Source organism: Patella vulgata, chromosome 8 (genome assembly GCF_932274485.2).
Source record: "Patella vulgata chromosome 8, xgPatVulg1.2, whole genome shotgun sequence".
Classification (NCBI taxonomy): Eukaryota; Metazoa; Mollusca; class Gastropoda; family Patellidae; genus Patella; species Patella vulgata.
Window position 1 is genome coordinate 52,085,827 of NC_065886.2, and position 22,266 is coordinate 52,108,092.

Sequence of the window (22,266 nt, forward strand, 5' to 3'; positions counted from 1 at the left end):
AACAGTATTGTTTACATTGTATTCGTTTTGATAGCGTCGTTTATCACGCAATTAGTTTTCAGCAATATTCTGCTATGCACTGGTTAATTGGGCATATTAAAATCATGACTCATGACGTAACGTAATGTAAACATATTTGGTCCATTTTGGAGCTCTCTTTAAAGCGTAATGATATTGTTGCGCAGTAAGCTATTGGTTTTTAATCAGACTATTGACCAGTCATAATTAGGAACAGAAATTTGTTTCCTTTACAGCAGTGTTAAGTGGGATTGGGTATAATCAAACGAAACACTGCGAGGAGTATGGCCAGAGAGCCGAGCTGGAAACAATGCTGCTAAAGACAAGGAACCTTATACATGATATGTTTAAAGAAAAATAAAAGTATCATATGAAGTTTAAACCAGTGCTGTCATCCAGAACCGATTCAAGGAACCTAAAAGTGTAACAGCATTCGATATAAAAGTATGCCATAGCGCCTTTGTCCGGGCAAAATTTCCCTAATAGCTCAGTCGAATCCCTTATAAAGCATGTGTCATACACTTAAGAGCTCGTACCATCAACATCGTTTTTGTGTTATTTTTTTCACCCATCAACACTCGAAGCCATGAGTTTGATATTTATGGGTCCAGTCCACTTCGGGATTTCTCATACATACATGTATATCGTTCGCAACAATATTATTTTCAAACATTCTCTACATATATTATATTGTTTTCAATGTTTCAGGGAATGTTTTGACTATAATTAGTAATGTAACAGAAGTTAGTATAGGAGATTCATACAGTGTAACATGTAGATCTCAATACAATCCAGTTGATTTCTATAGAAACGATACACTCATAGCTAGACCAACACGTGTTCATGCTGGGGCATCTTGTAGGGTAAACACCAGCATCAGGAATGAATTCAACTGTACCATAACCACATATTACAAAGATACTTATGACCAGCACAATATATTATATTGTTTTCAATGTTTCAGGGAATAATTTGACTATAATTAGTAATGTAACAGAAGTTAGTATAGGAGATTCATACAGTGTCACGTGTAGAACTATATACCATCTAGTTGAATTCTATAGAAACGATACACCCTTAGCTAGAACAACACGTGATAATCTTGGGGCACCTTGTAGGATAATCGCCAGCACAATGAATGAATTCAACTGTACCATAACCAAATATGGCAACGCTACTTATGACCATCTGTTAATTATTCTATCAGCTAACCGTACTGGTACAACTCAATGGCGGTGTAAACATATAACAGATGCCCGATATTTTTCACAGACTGTCTCCATAAAAATAAAAACTAAAGGTATGTATAATATTTAACGGCGGTCATAAATCTATAAATGTAGCCCAAAGGTGGGTCTTGAAAGGACTGTAGATACAAAATGTAACTAAAACGTGGTATTTGTGAATGAGTTTAGTAGCCAGCATATTCTTGAAGCAATGGTTAAGAACATTATTAGCTCATTAACCATTCCTCCCACTGCTGAAGACCCCTAAAATTAAACCATATGTTAGTCCCGAAATGACCTAGTTTGTGTCGAGTGGACGTTAAACCCCATTTCTCTCTCTCTATATATATATATATATTATTCTATGTTGTTCTATAAATGATTTTACACTCAATGGAAGGAAAAAACCCCATCAAATTTGAGCAATCTGTCTTCTGTCTGACTTGTAGTTTTAATACCTGGCAATTCTAACATGTGTGAATTTATTATATATTTGGCAAACAATATGTTGAAATGTTCCCCAATCCCTATTCAGATACAAATCTGAATAAACATATTGCTTATAAAAAACTATTGACTTTAAATTATTTTATGGAATTATGGTGGTGCACACTTTGTATAATATCTCTATCATATATAAATTTTCTATAAATACACCTGTCCAGCCAGGTTCGTTTAAAGGGACACTCGCACATTGTTGATTGTCGTCGATCGATAATAATTTCTATTAATATTGCTGTCCAGACATAAGTCCCTCTTGGCATTCCCATGCCAGAACCGTTTAAAGAGACACACTCACTTTTTTGATTGTAGTGATCGGTAACATTTTGACTTGTTTTAATTGCGCCATTTTTTATTGCATATTTAAGTTCTGGTCAATCTTACTAAAATACAGATCTACATTTCGTTTCCTTTTTTTATTCTTTCGATGGTCTCTACTACATCAAGATCTGGCCAGTTTGAGTGAAAGGTCGCTTCAGGGGTCATATGAGCGGCCTTTGACCATATGACGTCAGATATGTGATTAACCAATCAGCCAAGTTCCATGTACCTCACGCCAAAAACTCACCGCAACAGACCGTTTCATTGGGTAATCCCTCACATTATCCAGAACGCGGGTTATATAACAACTCTTCCAGATCCGAGTGTAGTAAAGACAAGTAAAACAAAATTTTGAACTTTAAAAAACGAAACGAAATAGGATCAGCGTTTTAATCAGATTGAGTTCAGGTTTGTCGAATGTCAGACAGAACTGTCAATTCCATTTTGATACACATACATCTTTAGAGTTAATGTATGGGCTGTTTTCTGCTTTATTCAGAAGACTAGTTCTTAGATTCTCAGATTACCCCCGTCTTCAGGAGCAGAATAGTAGGACGTTAAACCCCATTTCATTTCATTTCACTTAGAGTATCGGTAAATCAGTGGGTATCTACTATTAATCGTCTGTTTGAAAGTGACAATACCTTTTTACATAGGTCATACGACAGTTGCGGAAAGGAATGCTGGTGGAATATATACTAGTACTGTGACATCTATAATATTATATACCACAGATCAAACACAGAAAAATGCTGAAAACACGACCACTGGTGGCCAAATGGAAAATATTGCTGATTCAAATATTACATTATTTGCTGTAATTGGAGCTGGTTGCCTGTTTGGTTTGTTGTTTATTGGATGTTTTATTTACGTAGCCAGTCGCCATAGACAACAGAACACAGAACCAAGTAAGGCTTATTTCTCATTTCTTTCATACGCCAACATTTTATGTGGAAGTTTATTTGACTTATCTTCCCCTCTGTCCATTGTATCATCCACGATTACTGTAAACGACCTACAGGTGGAACTATTTGATATATTTATCTCTAACATGCTTGAATTGTTCAGTTAGTGATAATAGGCATTCTATCGAAACAGTGTCCTTCAGTCTGATTAAAATACAGATTATTTTTCGTTTCGTTTTTTTAAATACTTTCGATGGCCTACACTACATGAAGATCTGACCAGTTTTACTGGAAGGTCGCGTCGGGGGTCGTACGAGCGGCTTTTGACCCCATGGCGTTAGACATTGATCAATCAATCAACGTTGACGTTTCTAGTGGTGTACCTACAGTTCCGTGCATCGGACGCCAAGAAGTCGTTTCCGGCCTCGACTGTATACTTCGACCTTTTGTCTCTGGGTCAAATTGATGAACTCAGGTTTCATCCTGACTCACCCAAGAAAGCACGTGAATATCTCAGATAGTCCTGGAAAAGCCTTTGACTTAACCATGACTCTCACTATCAGACGTTTTTATTCTTCAGTCATGAGCTGATCCTGCCCCTTGTAAATTTAGCACACCACTGTTCTGGGGCAGACCTATATATTTCTCCCCTTTTGCATGTCCATTTTTGTTGATTGTTTTGGTCTAGAATGGACGAAGAGGGTTTGAATTCACATTTTCCAGTATGATTTAGAGGCAGGAGGATAACAGAGTTATCAGGTTGGTTACGGTGATATGTACGGCGAATAGTTACATGTTTTTAATATGCTACTTCAAGGTTGTGTATCTCAAAATTTTGGTGGGCAACCTCAAACAAATTTTGGTGCAAATACATGACCATTTGCTTCTCTGTCTGTAGTGAAAAGCAGTCAGCCCAATGCAAATTTGGGAAAAAAATGAAGCAGGGCAAAGAGACCAGAATTAAATTGAAGTCAATAGGGAAATTAATAGTGGTCTGCATCCTACTATACTATACGAAGGAGCATTGTTACCTAATGTCTGTGTCATATCATCATGACTATGTTTTGCTGTAAAAGATTTCAAAGGAAGATACCTTTACGTTAAAATAGTAACAATTATTTTATTTACCTAACAGGAAAGAAAACTGAGAATTCAGACCCAGTGGTTGAGGAAAGTAAGATGTACCCGAGTGTAAATACGATCGCGATGGGTGGAGATTACGAGGCTATGGATGATTTACCCGCCTGGAATGATAACAGAGATAACTCAAACAAGACTGGTGCTTATGATCCTAATAAAATTTATGGTGTAGTCAATAAAAACACCAACAAAGGTAATTTATTTTTTCTTCGGCGTGGATATCTTCTGTGTTAAATTCAGGCCTTTTCTTAGACTATTATATTGTTGTAAACCTTTCATGGTTTCTAATTAATCATTTTAACCATAAGGATCCAAATATTCCATGATCATATGAAAGAATACTGGATTGGGTTGATCCACCAAGATTTTTTAATAAATGAGTCCGAGGTGTCCTAATTCGCTTTCCCATACCAAGATTGTTTACTGTGATAAAAACCCTGTCAAAAGATATAAATCAGTTTTCTCCCCCACATTTCTAGATCAAAAATTGAAGGGAAATATGAAAGAAACTATGGAAATGAAGGGAAATAACTGTAGTCCTAGCACTGTATCCTTGATTAGTTATAGAATCTTTAATGGCGGATGAGTAATGACAAAGGGGGGATAATTAAGGTTATATCTGAGAATCACGCGGGGTAACAGTAACATTTTGGTGTTACTGAACTGTTTCCAAAAAATATGAATTTGAACTTTAAATTACTGACAGAAAAACTCCACCATGCAATACCTTGAATGCGTTTTTTTTAAATACAAAAGTCCCAAATATCTAGTAGTAGTTAACTTAATATACTTTTTCTTGTTAAAAAGGAACCACAACTTTCCAGCAAAACCCAGAACAACCGCCTTATAGTTTACCCGATCAACAAGCGGTAAGTTTTTATAATTGATACTTTGTGGAGTTATCGTGGGCTTTTGTGATATCCAGGTTCTGTTGTATTCTAGTTTATGTTTAGCATATTAATTTATACATTCTAATATATTAAAATAGCTTACATCTTGACTATATGTTGATCTTCGAGAACCCTGCTTATTGTAAAACACACGCTATTTTGACAATAAATTTTTCATTCGCTTTATTTCAGCATTCAGTTCAATCTCGATTCCAGAGATAACTTAACCCATTGTTTATTTCTGGTAAAACTCGCCGGCCATTAATCAGCGTTTAATCGGTTCCTAAGCACCGCCACCAGTGGCTACTGATTGGCAGGATTTGTTAGAATGAATTGCTGCCGAATTCTCGACAATTATACATCGATTCGTTGCATGAGTTACATATTAAAGATCCTTGGAACATTTTCCACATCAAAAGTTAATTTGATGATTTACCGGGAACTATTTTTAGCGCACAATGTGAGTGCTTCGGCTAAATACGTGAAATTTCTGAAGAAACGCCAGTTTGAGCCGCCATCGTGGACCTTTGTGAAGCGATCGACGAAAGGATACATCATGTGACATTCAAAATGGCCGATGTATGACCGGCGAGTTTTACCACGGATAAACTTATCTATTAGATCAAGATTGCATTCATTTATTAGATACACCCGTAGATGGCTAAAAAATACCATGTTTTTATTCTAGGATAACATTAGCCATGAATCGATGATAGACATTGTGTACATCCCAGGCTCCAACCAGCTTACGCCCACAAACATTGCTACTATTTTAATTTTAAGTTCCACACCCAAAATCACTGGATCGGGACTTAAGATGTATTTCGTTAGATTTAATAATGTACTTTACCCGAATCGTATTTTAAGCAATATGAAACTAACGATACCAGCACTGAATGAGGATGTAACTGCCGTATTGCTTCTATTTATTTATCATATATTTTTACAGATTTATTCACAAGTTCAACGCAATCCTATTGTTGAAAGTCAAGACATACCAGCCGCCGCACTAACTGTAGAATATGCAGAAATAAATTACGCTACCAAAAAGCAACATAACTAACACGGACAAATTTTACTTGGAATTACTATCAAGGTCCTGGATATTAGTTTTCTGTCACAGCGCGGACGAATTCGTAAGCGAATGTTGACAAGAATTTTAATCGCCATTCATCCGTTAAAAAAAATAGCATGCACGAGGACTCAAAAACTCTCAAGTATATCCCTATGTAATTATGGTTGATTTTTTTTTAAAGATGCATTATGCCAGATTTAGATAAAGAGCTGGTCGTTATTGCTATAATAGTTCAAAAATAGATAATTCAAAATTAAATATTAATCAAGTTATCACTGTTCGAAGTTTTGACAAGATGTGTCAAATAATGTTCATTACCGTAGCAACGTTATTTGTTAATCGAGACTCAGTCTCGCTTCTCCATTTTTATATTAAACCATTACATGGCGATCGCATTTCAATGGACAGTCTAATAAATGGATTATAGGCTTGTCATGTGAATAAATGGATTATAGGCTTGTCATGTGAATAAATGTCTAAATAATAAACTTTATAAGATTTAAAGCCAAAATAAAAAGCTACAATTCGCAGATTTAGCTCTTACATAATGCATCGTTAATATTTACAAAACATTTTTATTATTCCACAATTTCTTTATTATTCCAAATGTATTTTTAAACAATATTTAACATTCTTTTATATTAGCTATATTTTTCAGGTTTAAGAACTTGCATGCACGAGGACTTATATTAGATATATTTTTCAGGTTTAAGAACTTGCATGCACGAGGACTTATATTAGATATATTATTCACGTTTAAGAATTTGCATGCATGGGGACTCATAAACTGTCATGTAATATAGTAGATTTGTTAAATATTTATATAAAAAGTTTTATTATTCTATAATTTATTAGTTTGTATTTTTCCACAATATTTAATATATATCTGTATATTAGCTATATTTGTTCACTTTAAGAATTTGCATGCATGAAGACTTATAAACTGTCATGTAAATGATAGTAGATTTGTTAAATATTTCTAAAAAAATAAATATTATTCTATAATTCATTAGTTTGTATTATTCCACACTGTTTTATATTACTGTATGTTAGCTATATTATTCTCTAATTTATTAATATGCAGAATTAATATTCGTATATACATATTAGCTATATGTTTCAGGTTTAACTTAAAAGATTTCGTCCCAGACATATTTTAGTGAATCAAACTGGGCAAATAATTTTTAAAAGAATGTTACAAATTTGACCCCTTTCAAAGAGACCTGGCAACGTTTTTACGCGCGGTGTTGTTTTTATATTCATGGTTTACTAATGCAGGTTTCATATAATACGGCTAGGTATATAACTATTTGTCTTCATTTAGAAATTACTTGAATCGAATACAAGTTCATTCCCGTGTAGAGTAAGATTTTGAAAATATTTTCCTTTAAAGGGATATAACTTATTCAAAGATTTTTTTTTTTTTTAAAAATATGACCTTTATGGAGAATGGGCAGAATTAGGATAATGTAGACCTTAATTAAAATTACACTGTATATTTTTTATTCTTTATTCTATTACGGAAGCGTATAGGGGTCATGCAAAATTTTGTATAAGGTCTCGAGATCCTGCGATCCTGTGATACTTTCTCGATATCCCGTGATCACCTGATAATTTTCTCGAGATCTTAATTTAATTTTCTCGAAATCCCCTGATAATTTTCCTGAGATATTGACATCCTGTGTAAATTTTCTCGAGAATTCGAGTTAATATTCTCGAGATATTGACATCCTGTGTAAATTTTCGCGAGATCCCGAGTTAATATGAAACCTTATACGATATAGTGTCTCCGCGGAGTGATGCAACCATTGGCCCAATACTTTGCACCCGATTTGATAAAAAAAAAACATTTGTTACAAAGGGTACCCATGATTTACACTCAATTTGAAATATGATTAAAATCGATACGTTTCATCGTCTTATGGCCCAAATTTGAATTACAGACATGCTTGTTAAATTATTTCAATTTAATGTTTCTTCGACGTTTAATAGAATATGTCATCTTTTGCATGGTTTTCGGACCATATTTTGTTTTAGAATAAAGCTAGACACAGAGTTTATTGACTTGTGGCAGAAATGCTTCGGGGCAGATTTTAAATCAAAAATCTTGAAAAACTCTGGGCTCTAACGCGTTCATAAGGGATCGCTGCAAATCAATAAGGTTCATTGTTCCGCCGAAAATAAATAGGGTTTCTCTGCTTATGACACTAATGATTCAAAATAAATTTGAACGATAGCCACACAAAGTGTGGAGATCCGCCCACGCAGCATGTCTCAATAAATAGTGACCCAAATACGCTTCCATAAATGAACTGCTCTTTTCATTTTCTTTGTTTTCTTTGTTTCGTTTGAATTTGATTTATCTGTTTAGTTTTTGATTGTTTAATTTTTGTTAATGAAGTTGATTCTTTTAAACTTCGTTTTTATTTTTGAACTCTACTTGGTGTAGGTGTTCATCAGGTAATACCTCGACTGGGTTCAATATAGAGATTAGCCGGTTGATTTGTTGATATAAACCTTTGAATAATAGCGCCTAACAGACAGCTGTGTTTAATTATGTTCTCCTGATTTTGATTGTTTCTGTGTGTTTGAAGTATATGTTTTTGATATGCGCTTAGAAACACTTCACGTGTAATGAAGCGCTATATAAATCGAACAATAATAATAATAATCTATGCCTCAACAGCAGATTATTCGAAAGGAAAACTTGGATGTTTAATAAATTGAATAAGGATCTAGCATTCTTCAAGAAATCTTATCTCTATCGTGTTCACGTGCTTGTTACATCTCTGGGACAAAAAAACTTATATTGCTGAAAAATAACAGGGGTCATCCTTGTCGCGGAACACTGAATTTCGAAAATCCGTTAAAAACAAGGTTTTCAAAGAATGGAGAGTATAACCCCGGAACGGAAGGTCGTTAACCACTGAATATCGATAAAGTTCATGACCCCAAAGCTTCACACAAAATTGTAAAAGTGAAACCTCTATGGCGTGAACAAAGCTTTCAGGGAGCGGGCGGGGAGCGGGGTATATTAAGGAACAGAAGGTCACCGAATGCTGAATATCGATAGGGTTCGTCCTCACATTGTCACATATCTGAAAGAAATACGGACAAAGTTTGCGGAGTACTGAAAATCGAAAGGTCCTAGTGCTTCACACCACATTTAAAAAACAAAATCAGTTAAAAACTGTAGCCTCTATTGCGTTAACAAGGTTTTTCGGATAAGGGGGATAACTCCAGATTGATGAGGTGCGCTGGAAGCTAGAAGCGACAGGGACCGTCCTCTCATGGCCACAATGCTTTACAGTAAACTGTAGGCTCTATCGTCCTATTATGGTTTTCGGGAAAGTGTGTGTGTGGGGGGGGGGGGGGCTCCAAAACGACAGGTTGTGGGGCGCTGAGAAAACGTTAAAACTACGTGTACGCATATGAAAATACCCGAGATCTCGAGAAAATTTACACAGGACGGCAAGATCCCGAGAACATTAACTCGAATTCTCGAGATCGTTAACACAGGATGATAGATTCTCGAGAAAATTATTAGGGGATTTCGAGAACATTAAATTGAGATCTCGAGAAAGTATCACAGGATCGCAGGATCTCGAGGTCTTCTACAAAATTTTGCATGACCCCTATACGCTTCCGTATATTTGGGACTTTTAACATAATTAATGTAACGTTATTGTATTTTTTTTTTTAAAAAAAAACGACCCTTTTTTTTTGCTTTGTTTAATGGTTTAGTCTTAATATTGATAAAAGTATGTTTAAATTGTTTCAATGGCATTTAGTAATTAAACTAGAGTATACAGGTGACAATTCTATGGAATACAAACACTGCTAATTACTGAGCGACGTTTCCACTAGGCTTCTCTAGTCATACATTGCTTGATAATGACTATAGAAGCCTAATCGAAACGTCGCAGAGTAGTGACCCTGTTTATTTAAAAGTCTATTTAGTCTTTGTTTTGATATGTTAAGGTTTTAAAAATGCATTATGTGAGATTTAGATAAAGAGCTGACCGCTCTTGCTATAATAGTTCCAAAAATTGATAATGAAAAATGAATATAATGAAAATTTCATTCAAATTACTTCATTCTGAGCGAAGTTACGAGTGTAGGAAGATGTAGCATTGCTTATTATTGTAGCAACGGAACTGGGCAAGCGAAAATTAGTCTCGTATATCTGTTATATCGTTAAATTTTTATATCCAGCCAGGGTTCGATTTTTGTTCTAATCCCTACAAATCTCTGCCTCCCGATGGTCTAGAGAGTTGATTATAGGCGTGTGTGTTTGCAGCCAAAACAGATTTAGCTCTTACATAATGCATCTTATTGTAAAGTTATTGTAATCTAAAAGAATACTCATGATATTTTTGATTATATTTTTTAAAATCTTGCTTTAAAGAATATATATATATTCAATTAAAGATGTTGTTTGTAGTCACGTGACGATAGCCGCTGATTTATCTACATATATATTTGTGAATGTCGTTTGTCGGTTTGTTTATCTGTTGTGGGGGATACTAGGAACAGTAGGACCTGGTGGGGCTAGATCTGTGTGGGGGATACTAGGACCAGTTGGACCTGGTGGGACTAGATCTATGTGGGGGATACTAGGACCAGTTGGACCTGGTGGGACTAGATCTGTGTGGGGGATACTAGGACCAGTAGGACCTGGTGGGGCTAGATCTGTGTGGGGGATACTAGGACCAGTAGGACCTGGTGGGACTAGATCTGTGTGGGGGATACTAGGACCAGTAGGACCTGGTGGGGCTAGATCTGTGTGGGGGATACTAGGACCAGTATGACCTGGTGGGGCTAGATCTGTGTGGGGGATACTAGGACCAGTAGGACCTGGTGGGGCTAGATCTATGTGGTGGATACTAGGACCAGTAGGACCTGGTGGGGCTAGATCTGTGTGGGGGATACTAGGACCAGTAGGACCTGGTGGGACTAGATCTGTGTGGGGGATACTAGGACCAGTAGGACCTGGTGGGGCTAGATCTGTGTGCGGGATACTAGGACCAGTAGGACCTGCTGGGGCTAGATCTATGTGGGGAATACTGGGACCAGTAGGACCTGCTGGGGCTAGAACTATTTCTTCAGGCCAACTCAAGATTTTGTCAAGGTCGATGAGATGTAAATAAGGTTAGGGCACATGGCGAGACTGTAGGTTAGCTTTAGGGTATGCGTTGGGGTTTCCGTATATGGCACTAAAAGTTCAATAACATAAATATTAAACGTAGCTGTCTGAAATTTTTTCGCGCCTAGGGCGCTCCATTCCATTATATCATCATTCTTCCACTCCTGATCTGTGATCATATACTATCTCATCACTATATCATATTCACGGTTATAGCGAATCGTCCAGTTAGTAATAGCACTAGAGAGTGGGTCAAATGTTCTGTCAAACTTTAACAAAACCGGTGGAATTAACAATCAATGAAGTCAAATGCCAGGAAATATCACATCAATATCCACGGTTATAGTAAACCGCCCAGTTAGTAGTACCACTAGTTCGTGAGTACTGAGCGCCATGGAAAACGCATCACTTTTTTTCCCAAATATTTTATTACTAGGTGGTTTTGTATGTATAATATTATGCAATACTATGAACTATTGTTTCACACTATGCTCCCAAACGCAAAAAATATCGGCCCGTGTGCACACAAAAAAAAATTGCACGAGATGCACATGAAAACCCCAATATTCACGGGCAGCATTGTGTGTGAGCCCTTTAAAAGCATGTTTTCAACTTAATGTGCAGTACATGAACTGTGAAACGTCAATCTGTCGTAATTTGTTGTTGGACGTGTGATGGAATCGAGCTAGAGATGCCGAGACTTACTGAAAATCAACGGAATGAAGCCATGGGAATGTCCCGGGCTGGCATGTCTACACGCGCTATTGCCAGACACTTCAATTGTCATCAGTCCACTATTGTAAGGTTGGTGGAACGTGTTCGAGTTACTGGATCAACACGTGACCGTCAACGTCCTGGTCCAGAACGCGTTACAACCCAGGCTCAAGACCGCTACATCCGGGTCACTCTTCTGCGTGACAGATTCCGCCCAACGACTCGAACAAGTGCAGCAGTCGTCGGAAGACAAGGACCAGTAAGTGCCAACACCGTAAGACGTCGTCTAAGAGAAGTAGGACTCCGTGCACGACGACCATATGTTGGAGCTATCCTCGGGGATCATCACCGTCAGCGGCGTTTGATATGGGCTCAAGGACACCAGACATGGAGAAGAGTAGACTGGCAAAGTGTGCTCTTCAGTGATGAGAGTCGCTTTCATCTTTATCACGCTTATGGCCGTCAACGTGTGTGGAGACGTCTTGGGGAACGTCTTGCAGACTGCTGCGTCTTCGAAACGAATCGATGGGGTGGGGGAAGTGTAATGGCCTGGAGAGGCTTCACATTTCATCATCGGACCGCCCTACACATTTGCAGGGGTCGCGTTAATGCTGTAGCCTACCGTGATGATGTCTTGCAACCAATTGTTGTTCCGATGTTTCGAGCACACCCACACCTTCAGCACTTCCAACAGGATAATGCACGTCCGCATACCGCCCGATTTAGTATGGACTACCTGGCTGCTAACAACATCAATGTCTCGTCTGGCCAGCCATGTCTCCGGACATGGCACCGATAGAACATGTCTGGGATGAGATTGGACGCCGTCTGTATTGGAGACCACAGATGCACAACATTGCTGCTTTAAAAGCTGCTCTTGTCCAAGAATGGAACAATTTGCCCCAGGCCTTCTTTCAAACATTGGTTAATTCCATGCGATGTCGCTGCACAGCGTGCGTAAGAGCCCGTGGAGGACACACGCGCTACTGACATCTGTGTCGTACTTTTGGTTTTGACCCCTCTAACTTTGTACCGTTGATTACAGATTAAACATCCATAAGTGTACAAATGTGTTGTTATTGACGTGTTCCCATTTGAATATTGTTCACAATAAGAAGCAAAATAAATAAGATATGTTTACAGGATCATTTTGTTATACGAAAAACTAAGTGATGCGTTTTCCATGGCGCTCAGTATATTATATCACCTCCCACAAAACAGGCGGAATTGTCAGGCAGATCTCAAGATTCTGTACCATTTCTGTTCCTCTAGTTCACAAGAATTTGCTCCTAGGAATGACTTCAAAACCAGGATATTGGCTTAAATTTCCAAAAATTTCTCAGGGGAGCTCCCACTGCCCCCCCCCTCCTTTTCAGGTTCCTCGGCGTTATTGTCACTTCTCTAAGGTTGACAAATATCAATAACAAAATCAATAATAATATGACATGAGCTTTATGTCAACTTGAATAAAACTAGTTGTCGGCAAGATAACGATCGACGAACAACTATAATATAATTTAGGTAATAAGACCTATGTTCTACCGGGGTGCTCAGGCAGAGTTATAGCCAGTTATTATGGGGTGGGATTATGGATGGCGCCCTAGATTTGGAACCACCCCCTACCCCACAGCTTCTAGATCCACAACTGATAGCGTGTATTCTAAACCCAAGCATTAAGTCCGTTTGTCATAAAATAGGGCAATTCGCTAGGGTTCCTATTTACTCAGGCATCCAAATACTCAAGCGCAAAATTAGACAATCTGTCATTTAAGGGTAAGAATACATAGCTGATTATGACCAAATATGAAATCCTATCCACTGCCTCTCAAAGAGTAATATCGTAGAAAGTAGAAATGATTTGTGGAGGGGGGGGGGGAAATCGTTTACATTGGCTATGAAAACTTCGTAGGAAAATGGCAAGTAATTTTTTACTGCTGAAAAGCAACCTTGTGAAAGTTGTCTGATTTTCCAGCATCAGTTGTGCAAGACGGGGGGGGGGGGGGGGGTCTTGGTCTGTCAAGGACAGTGTCCAGATGTTCGGATGGAACTTTCAAGATCCCGTGTACACGTTAAAGAACCATTGACAGATGGAGTTAGAAATTGGGGTAGTCCGTAGCGTCGATGTCCGAACAAATTTCACTCGTCTTCATTAACCCAGTCGGCGCAGAAAAGTTGGACGTTAAACCCCATTTCACTTAATAAATGTATGCACTATTTATGTATTCTTATATAATATAGAAACGGTATTATAAATGTATGCACTATTTATGTATTTTTATATAAAATATAAACGGTATTATAAAGTAGACTTATATTAAAGGGTCATTATGTAAGATTAGATAAAGAGCTGGCAGTTCTCACTATAATAGTTAAAAACTAGATAATGTAAAGGGAATATGCTGCAAATTTGTCAAATTGCTCCACTCTGAACCGAGATATCAGCTTTTGAATTTTAGACCTAGCTTCGATCATCATTACCAAAGTCGATAAGATAAAAAAAAAATAACATAGTCTCGATTATCCATTTTTGGATTTAATCATCATTGAGCGTTGAGCAGCAGATTGGAGACTAGCGATCATATCGAGAGTTGATTATGGTCTGGATAAGTTAATAATGTCTAATTGATAATTTAGATAACATTTCAGATGTAACGAAAGATCTGCAACAGGCAGATTAAGCTCTTGCATAATGTATGTTTAAGATGACAAGCAAAAACCACACACACACATAATACTATTATTAATTCACTTCAATTGAATTAACTGAAATGCAGGGGAAGAGGAAAACGGAAACATGGCGGACATTGTGTGGTGCTATTTTTATTACAGTTTGTTTAATTCTGAGTAATGTATGACATAGATGTCAATGTGAACAGATTGGGAAAGTAAATTAGACATAAGTGGCCATATAACTGTAATCTACATTCTTTAAAAATGTATCATATCGTCGAATAGTCGAATTTAACTTGTGATTCAGAAATCAAGATGGCAGCTTACAAGTGTGGATTATATGTCTGTTGTTTAAAAAGTTTATTTGTTTATTCTTCAGGTAGGTTCGAACTCTTATATTTCGTATATTGTCAGATTTATCTGCTGAATAGCTAAATGTTATCGCCTTTTAGGGCGGGGGGGGGGGGGGTGTTAGAATGGCCTAGTGATCTGTAAGGTGTCCGGCTTCGACCTCTAGCTGGCTTGCTGTCACCTCTCCCTATCAGATATAGATGGGGGGTTGGGATGACCTCTAGCTGGCTTGCTGTCACCTCTCCCTACCAGATATAGATGGGGGGTTGGGATGACCTCTAGCTGGCTTGCTGTCACCTCTCCCTATCAGATATAGATGGGGGGTTGGGATGACCTCTAGCTGGCTTGCTGTCACCTCTGGCTTACGGTTGTGGTTTCCATCCCTGGTATGAGCGAATGTGGTTTGTAGATAGGGGCGCCTTCTCAACCTCGTGGGTTTACTCCGGATACTCCGGTTTCCCCGCACAGGAAAGACCCCTACGCGTGCGCTAAGATAATAAAAATAAAAAAGACAACTTGTCTGCGATGTCACCTTCGGTCGAAGCGGACGTTAAACACTAAGAACAACTTTTCAGGGCGATAATTAAGCTGCGTGTTGATCGAATCATCGTCTTCACTGATAACTGTCCCCATCGATGACATACAGTACGACATTTTTACAATATCAAGGGAGATGATATAAAAACTGATACCTTGACTGCATTAGCCGACTGGGGGTATTAAGTTATATGAATACATCTGTCTAATGACACAGGCGCTTCATATTCCACAACCATTCCAAAAGACAGCCGGGGATGGCCTTAAATCAACTGGTCACGTTTATTATGTTGTCGACATCATGCATGCATTGTTTAATATGGTCTTTAAGATAGCTTGTCAAATTTAAACATACATAATATACAGTCAGGATCTCCCTCGATAAATAATCGTAATAATTTTACTGTATGTTTAAAATACACTGAGATGGATCTTAACCCCAAAAAGTAGGAGAGGTTACTGCCCACTATAAATTAGTACTAGGAAATCCTCGCGAACAAATCACCAAACAATACACAAGGGTTGGTAGGATATTTGATGACACGTTATCTATTTTCTTTAATTTACTACTTTACGACTCGTTTGAAATATCTGCTGGGGGGTACTTTGGGATTTAAATGTTTTTTAAATGACTTAAACTGCAATCTGATTAAGATACAGATCTATATTTCGTTTCGTTTTTTATACTTTCGATGGTCTCCACTACATGAAGATCTGACAGGTTGTAGCGATAGGTCATACGTTCGTTCCTAAAGTTTTACGTCCAGCGGCTTTTGACCCTATGCTGTCAGACATTTGATTAACCAATCAGCGTTGATGTTTCTAGTGAGATACCCATAATTCCGTGCTTCGCACGCCAAGAACTCGCCGTAACAGACCGTTTTATTGGCTAATCCATCGCATCAACCAGAACGCGAGTTATATAACAACTCTTCCAGATCCAAGTGTAGTAAAGACAAGTATAAAAAAAAACTACAAAAAACGGAACGAAATAGGATCTGTGTAGTAAAGACAAATATAAAAAACTACAAAAAACGAAACGAAATAGGATCTGTGTTTTAATGAGATTGCTTAAACTGTGGACCGGTTTGGCGAAGCTTATTAATGGGATCCATTTCTTTTTAAAATCTCGAATACAGTTGAAATTCAATTTTCTATTGATAGCGACTACTTTAACTATTTGACTGTACATATATTTATTGAATCCGGTCGTTGTCAGAAAGTATGTATGTTATACACGGTCGGTGTCTAAGCTTAATAGGGTAAATGCAACTAGTTGAGAGGAGCCACGGTGGCTAAGTTGGTAAGTCGTGTGTTCGAACCCTACATTGACCGAGCAAGTTGATCGGGAGAGGGTGTTTAGTTGTTGTGATTGATCTTGGGACTCCCCAGTTGTCAACCAGTCGCACAATCTGATTAAATACAGATCTATATTTCGTTTCGTTTTTTTATACTTTCAATGGCCTACACTACATGAAGATCTGACAAGTTGTAGCGATAGGTCACGTCAGGGGTCAAAAGACCGACTTATGACCCTATGACGTCAGAAATTTGATTAATCAATCAGCATTGATGTTACTAGTGGATTACCCACAGTTCCGTGCAAAACACGCCTAAAGCTCGCCTTAACAGACCGTTTCATTGGCTTATCCCTGACACCATTCAGAACACGAGTTAAATAACAACTCTTCCAGATCCCAGTGTAGGAAAGACAAGTAAAACGAAATTTTGAACTATAAAAACGAAACGAAATAGGATTTGTGTTTTAACCAGATTGCCAGTCGCACTGAAGTTCAACTGGGAGATTTCAAAAACTAGATGGTTGACGTCACCAACTATAAGATTTTCATTTGTTAGTTTGAACAAAAGAACAGGTTGTCATGGCACACTGCATATTGATGTGTTGCTGATAAATTGATTATCTACAGCCAGTTCGATATGATAAACCTGTCATTGTTATCAACATCTCAGTATTAGCCTGCCTGACAAGGACAGCTGTCTAGTCGTTCGGATGAGACGAAAAACTGAGGTCCCGTGTATATATTGGAATGCACGTAAAAGATCCCCTGGCAGTTGGAATTCGATATAAGAGTAGGCGATAGTGCCGCTGCCCGGGCAAAATTTCCCTCAAAGCACACTGTATGGCGTATGCCCGTCTTCATTAGGCCAGTATAGGAGCAGAACAGTAGGACGTTAAACCCCATTTCGTTTCATTTTATTTCCTATTTCGTTCAATTCACACTTGACACATATAAACAAATTCTATGACACACTAAAACAAATTTTAACATTTAAGAGAGCCAGACATTGCATTTGTTTATACAGTAGAATCTGTATTAAGCAGCCACTGACTGATTAACGGGAGTGACCTCTTAATAAAATCTCAGTGTTTGTAGCACTGACATCAAATACATTTTACGCTTTGATGCATTGGAAGCAAACATCAATACTTGCATCGATAAGTTTGGCCGTCATGAATCTTGCTTAGAACGAAAATTATCTAACTCGAATCCCTGATATGACTTCTGTAAATGTGTCATTTTGTACCGTTATTCATAATACTATCAACCATTATGATGTATTCAATAATATTTATCTATTTTTGTGAAGAAACTCCATGAATTAATTTTATTTTATCAAAAAAGCACATGCCCAAAATGTGAATTGAATGAAATGGTATTGATAACGCCTAAAATTCTGGAGTACAATTATGCCAACCTTTTTTGTTGTCACTTAAATATACATGATAGTTTTAGGCCCAGAAATGTAAGGAACCATGTAAATCTACGCCTGTATATTTTTCAGTAAATATTGTTGTCCATTATTTATATCTATATTAGATCAGCAAAAAATTCTTTGTTCTTAAGGTTCATTCTCACCCAGCTCAAAACTTAAATAATCATGTTAGCGTGACTAAGGTGTTAATTGGAATTTCTAAAGAAGGATTAGCTGTAGTCTGTTTCACATTGGGCACTGTTTATTTCATTAGGTTAAACCTAATAGTAAAACAAAATCATTTGATAATGTTTTATTCAACATTTATTATAGTAAAACATGTTTATTTTAACACTTTTAATGTAAATGGAAAAACTTAATATAAAAAATAAATAACTAAATAGCAGTATGAAATGAGCATCAACATTAAAAATATATATTTCATATGGGCAATTAAACATTTCATATACGACCATCATTAGATGTTGGTAAGAACCGCACCTGAACATTTACATTTGCCATTTTGACATATCAACTGAAGATGTCACTCCCTTAAATAGGTTTTAATTGAACCAAATTGATTCATTACTTTGTAAAAAATCACAGTTCACATGACACTTATTAAACACAGTTCACATGACACTTATTAAACGGTTAATCCATATCTAATTAGGTGAACACATTTCAGCTACAGACCATAAACCCCCAGCCCTAAACCCTTAATCCCCTTAATCAATATTTTGAGCTGGATGAGAACACCCCGTTCTTAATTCATCTTTCTTAATTCATGGTCCTTAAATCACGGCCCTTAATTAATGGTCCTTAATTCATGGTTCTTAATTTATGGTCCTTAATTCACGAGCCTTAATTCATGGTCATTAAGTTCATTGTCCTTAATTCAGCTACATATTTTTTTTTGTAAAACAACACCTTTTATGAGAAAAGTTTCTCGGCCGTTTGCTTTATCCTTTATCGTCAGATGTGGGACAGGATGGGCACTCAAAGCACGAGATAATGATATAGACATTATGTGATATCACAATTAATGTTTTGCATCCATGAAATTGAATCACAATGTCATCGTATTAATTCATAATAAAAATTGACGTTGAACGAGGTGTTGAATTTCTCTGTTCAAAAAAAGCTCAATGTATATGTATATACGCCAAAATGACAATATACACCATCTGGGAGGGGGGGGGGGAGATACATTGTCTCAGGAACCTGGCAAACCCCCTCCTGCACAAATTCCTGGATCCGCCCCTGTTTATATATCGAAAACGTGTCTGTATATCAGACATTTTTGTCATATCAGATTTGTAAATTGTATCTTTGTGAAATTTAATTGTATTTTAATATAAAGATAACAAATATTGTAGAAAATCAAAAAATTAAATACACAATTCGTCAGAAACATAAAACTAAAAACGAATCCTGAACAATTTCTAACTACAAATCCCCAAATACGAATCTTGCAAAACCAAATTAATGATATTATCTGGTGAATGGACTTGTAGACTTTCATGTGAACATTAATTTACCGATTTTAAGGGTTATTTCAAACATTATCTTATTAATATATTATATTGTTTTCAATGTTTCAGGGAATTTTATGACTATAACTAGTAATGTAAGAGAAGTTAGTATAGGAGATTCATACAGTGTCACGTGTAAAACTCAATACATTCCTATTGATTTCTATAGAAATAATACAAGGATAGCTAAAACAAGACGTGAGGCTGTTGATGCACCATGTAAGGTAGACAACATGAATGAATTCAACTGTACCATTATCAAATATGACAACAATACTTATGACCATCAGTTAATTATTCTATCTGCTAACCATACTGGTACAACTCACTGGCAGTGTAAACATGAAGATGGAAGAGTTTCTTCAAAGACTGTCTCCATAACAATAACATCTAAAGGTATGTATACTATTTAACGTGGGTCATAAATAATGTAGCTCAAAGGTGTGGGTCTTGAAAGCACTGTAGATACAAAACATTTAACTAAAACTTGGTATTTATTGATGAGTTTAGTGGCCAGCATGTTCTTGAAGCAATGGTTAAGAACATTATTAGCTCATTAAAATTGAACCATATGTTGGTCTCGAAATGACCTAGTTTGTGTCGAGTGGACGTTAAACCCCATTTGTCTCTTTGTTTAATATCTCTTTTATATCGAATGTATACTTATTAATTTCTATAAATATACCTGTCCAGTCAGGTCCGTTTAAAAGGACACTCGCATGTCGTCGATCGATAACAATTTCTATTAATATTCCTGTCCAGACATAAGTCCCCCTTGGCATTCCCATGCCATAACCGTTTAAAGATACACACACTCACTTTTTTGATTGTAGTGATCGGTAACATTTTGACTTGTTTTAATTGCGCCATTTTTTATTGATTCAAGTTCTGGCCAATCTGATTAAAATATAAATCTATATTTCGTTTCGTTTTTTATACTTTCAATGGCCTACACTACATGAAGATCTGACCAGTTATAGTGGGGGGTCGCGTCAGAGGTCATACGAGCATTGATTAATCAATCAGCGTTGACGTTTCTAGTGGTTTACCCACACTTCCGTGCACAGTACGCCAAGAACTCGCCGTAACAGACCGTTTCATTGGCTAATCCGTCACATCATTCAGAACGCCTGTTATATAACAACTCTTTCAGATCCTAGTGGGGGGGTTGGATGGCTGAATGGTTAGCGTGCGAGCGCTGTATCATAAAGTCTGTCATTGAGTCAACTGGCGTGGTTTCGAATCCCCGGTTGTACGTGGCAAGGAGTAGGGTCGCCTGTCCAACCTCGTGGGTTTTCTCCGGGTCCTCCGGTTTCCTCCCACTGCTAAAGACCCCTACGCGCAAGCGAATTATTGAAATAAAATTAAAAACCATATGTTAGTCCCGAAATGACCTAGTTTGTGTCGAGTGGACGTTAAACCCCATCTCTCTCTCTCTCTCTCTCTCAGATCCTAGTGTAGTAAAGACAAGTAAAACGATATTTTGAACTATACTTTAATTAGATTGAAATAGACGATAGAACATAGAGTTTAAGAGTAATCTTTACAAAAAAAGCGTAAATTATCGCCTCTTAGGTCCCAGTACGTTCATGCTGCAATACGCAGAGAGAATGTAATATTTAATTTAGCTATTTGATATTGTGACAGTTCGAGTGACATCGTACTATTAAAAGAACCGTAATATAGGGTTGTGGACCCGCTAGTGCTAACATGGCAGACTATTAAAGTACTTTCCGGTCGTATTGAAGTAGTATTAAAATGTACATGTATATGTTACCCGCACACTGTTAGTCTAATAAATTAATAGACACTGAAACAACAGGAACTATGTAATATTAATAATTACTTACAAAACACTTCTAAAAACACTTTCTACTACCAGGCATAAAGATTAAATAAAACACTGTTTTCAAACGCTGTCAAAACACTTCCTTGAGCCAGGATAATAATATCCAGTTTTCAAGACGAAAAGGCTAAATATACGAAGACCAAACGCTGTTAATTACACTTTCATAAAAATACTTTCTTGAGCCAGGATAATACTATCCAGTCTATAGAAGACAAAAGGCTAATGCATGGAGGCAATGAGACTCAACTTATTCATCCACCTAGTAATAAAAGGTGGGGTGAAATCCTAAACTAACAGACACAAAATAAATAAAAGAACCCATGCCTCAACTAAACCAACATGACACATGGCTTACAACATGCATAAATAATAATTTGAAAGGATAAAATATACTAAATAAGACTTAAATTAAACATGCCTACTAATTAATAAATTCTTGATAAAAAAATCTAAAATCCAGAACTTTTGACACAAAGTAGGCACCACAAAACTACGGATAGGCACTGATAGCTAGATAATTTATCTACCAGATACATATAAGTTCCCATCAAAAATGTTTACTTACGAATTCTGCCCGCTTAATATTATAACAAACTAAGTGAAAATACATATAAATACATAGTGTTGATGGGTCATTGGTAATAGTATTTAAACATATTTATTATTGTCTATA

General features: G+C 36.9%; 1 long non-coding RNA gene across 1 annotated transcript; it reads left to right on the forward strand.

Annotated features, from left to right (window-relative positions):
• Positions 1-1,184: 1,184 nt before the first annotated feature.
• Positions 1,185-9,432, forward strand: LOC126831068 (uncharacterized). The gene is made up of 5 exons (XR_008789024.1): positions 1,185-1,318; positions 2,801-2,974; positions 4,107-4,304; positions 4,919-4,980; positions 5,951-9,432. It is a non-coding gene; the product is annotated as an uncharacterized LOC126831068 (long non-coding RNA).
• Positions 9,433-22,266: the final 12,834 nt, after the last annotated feature.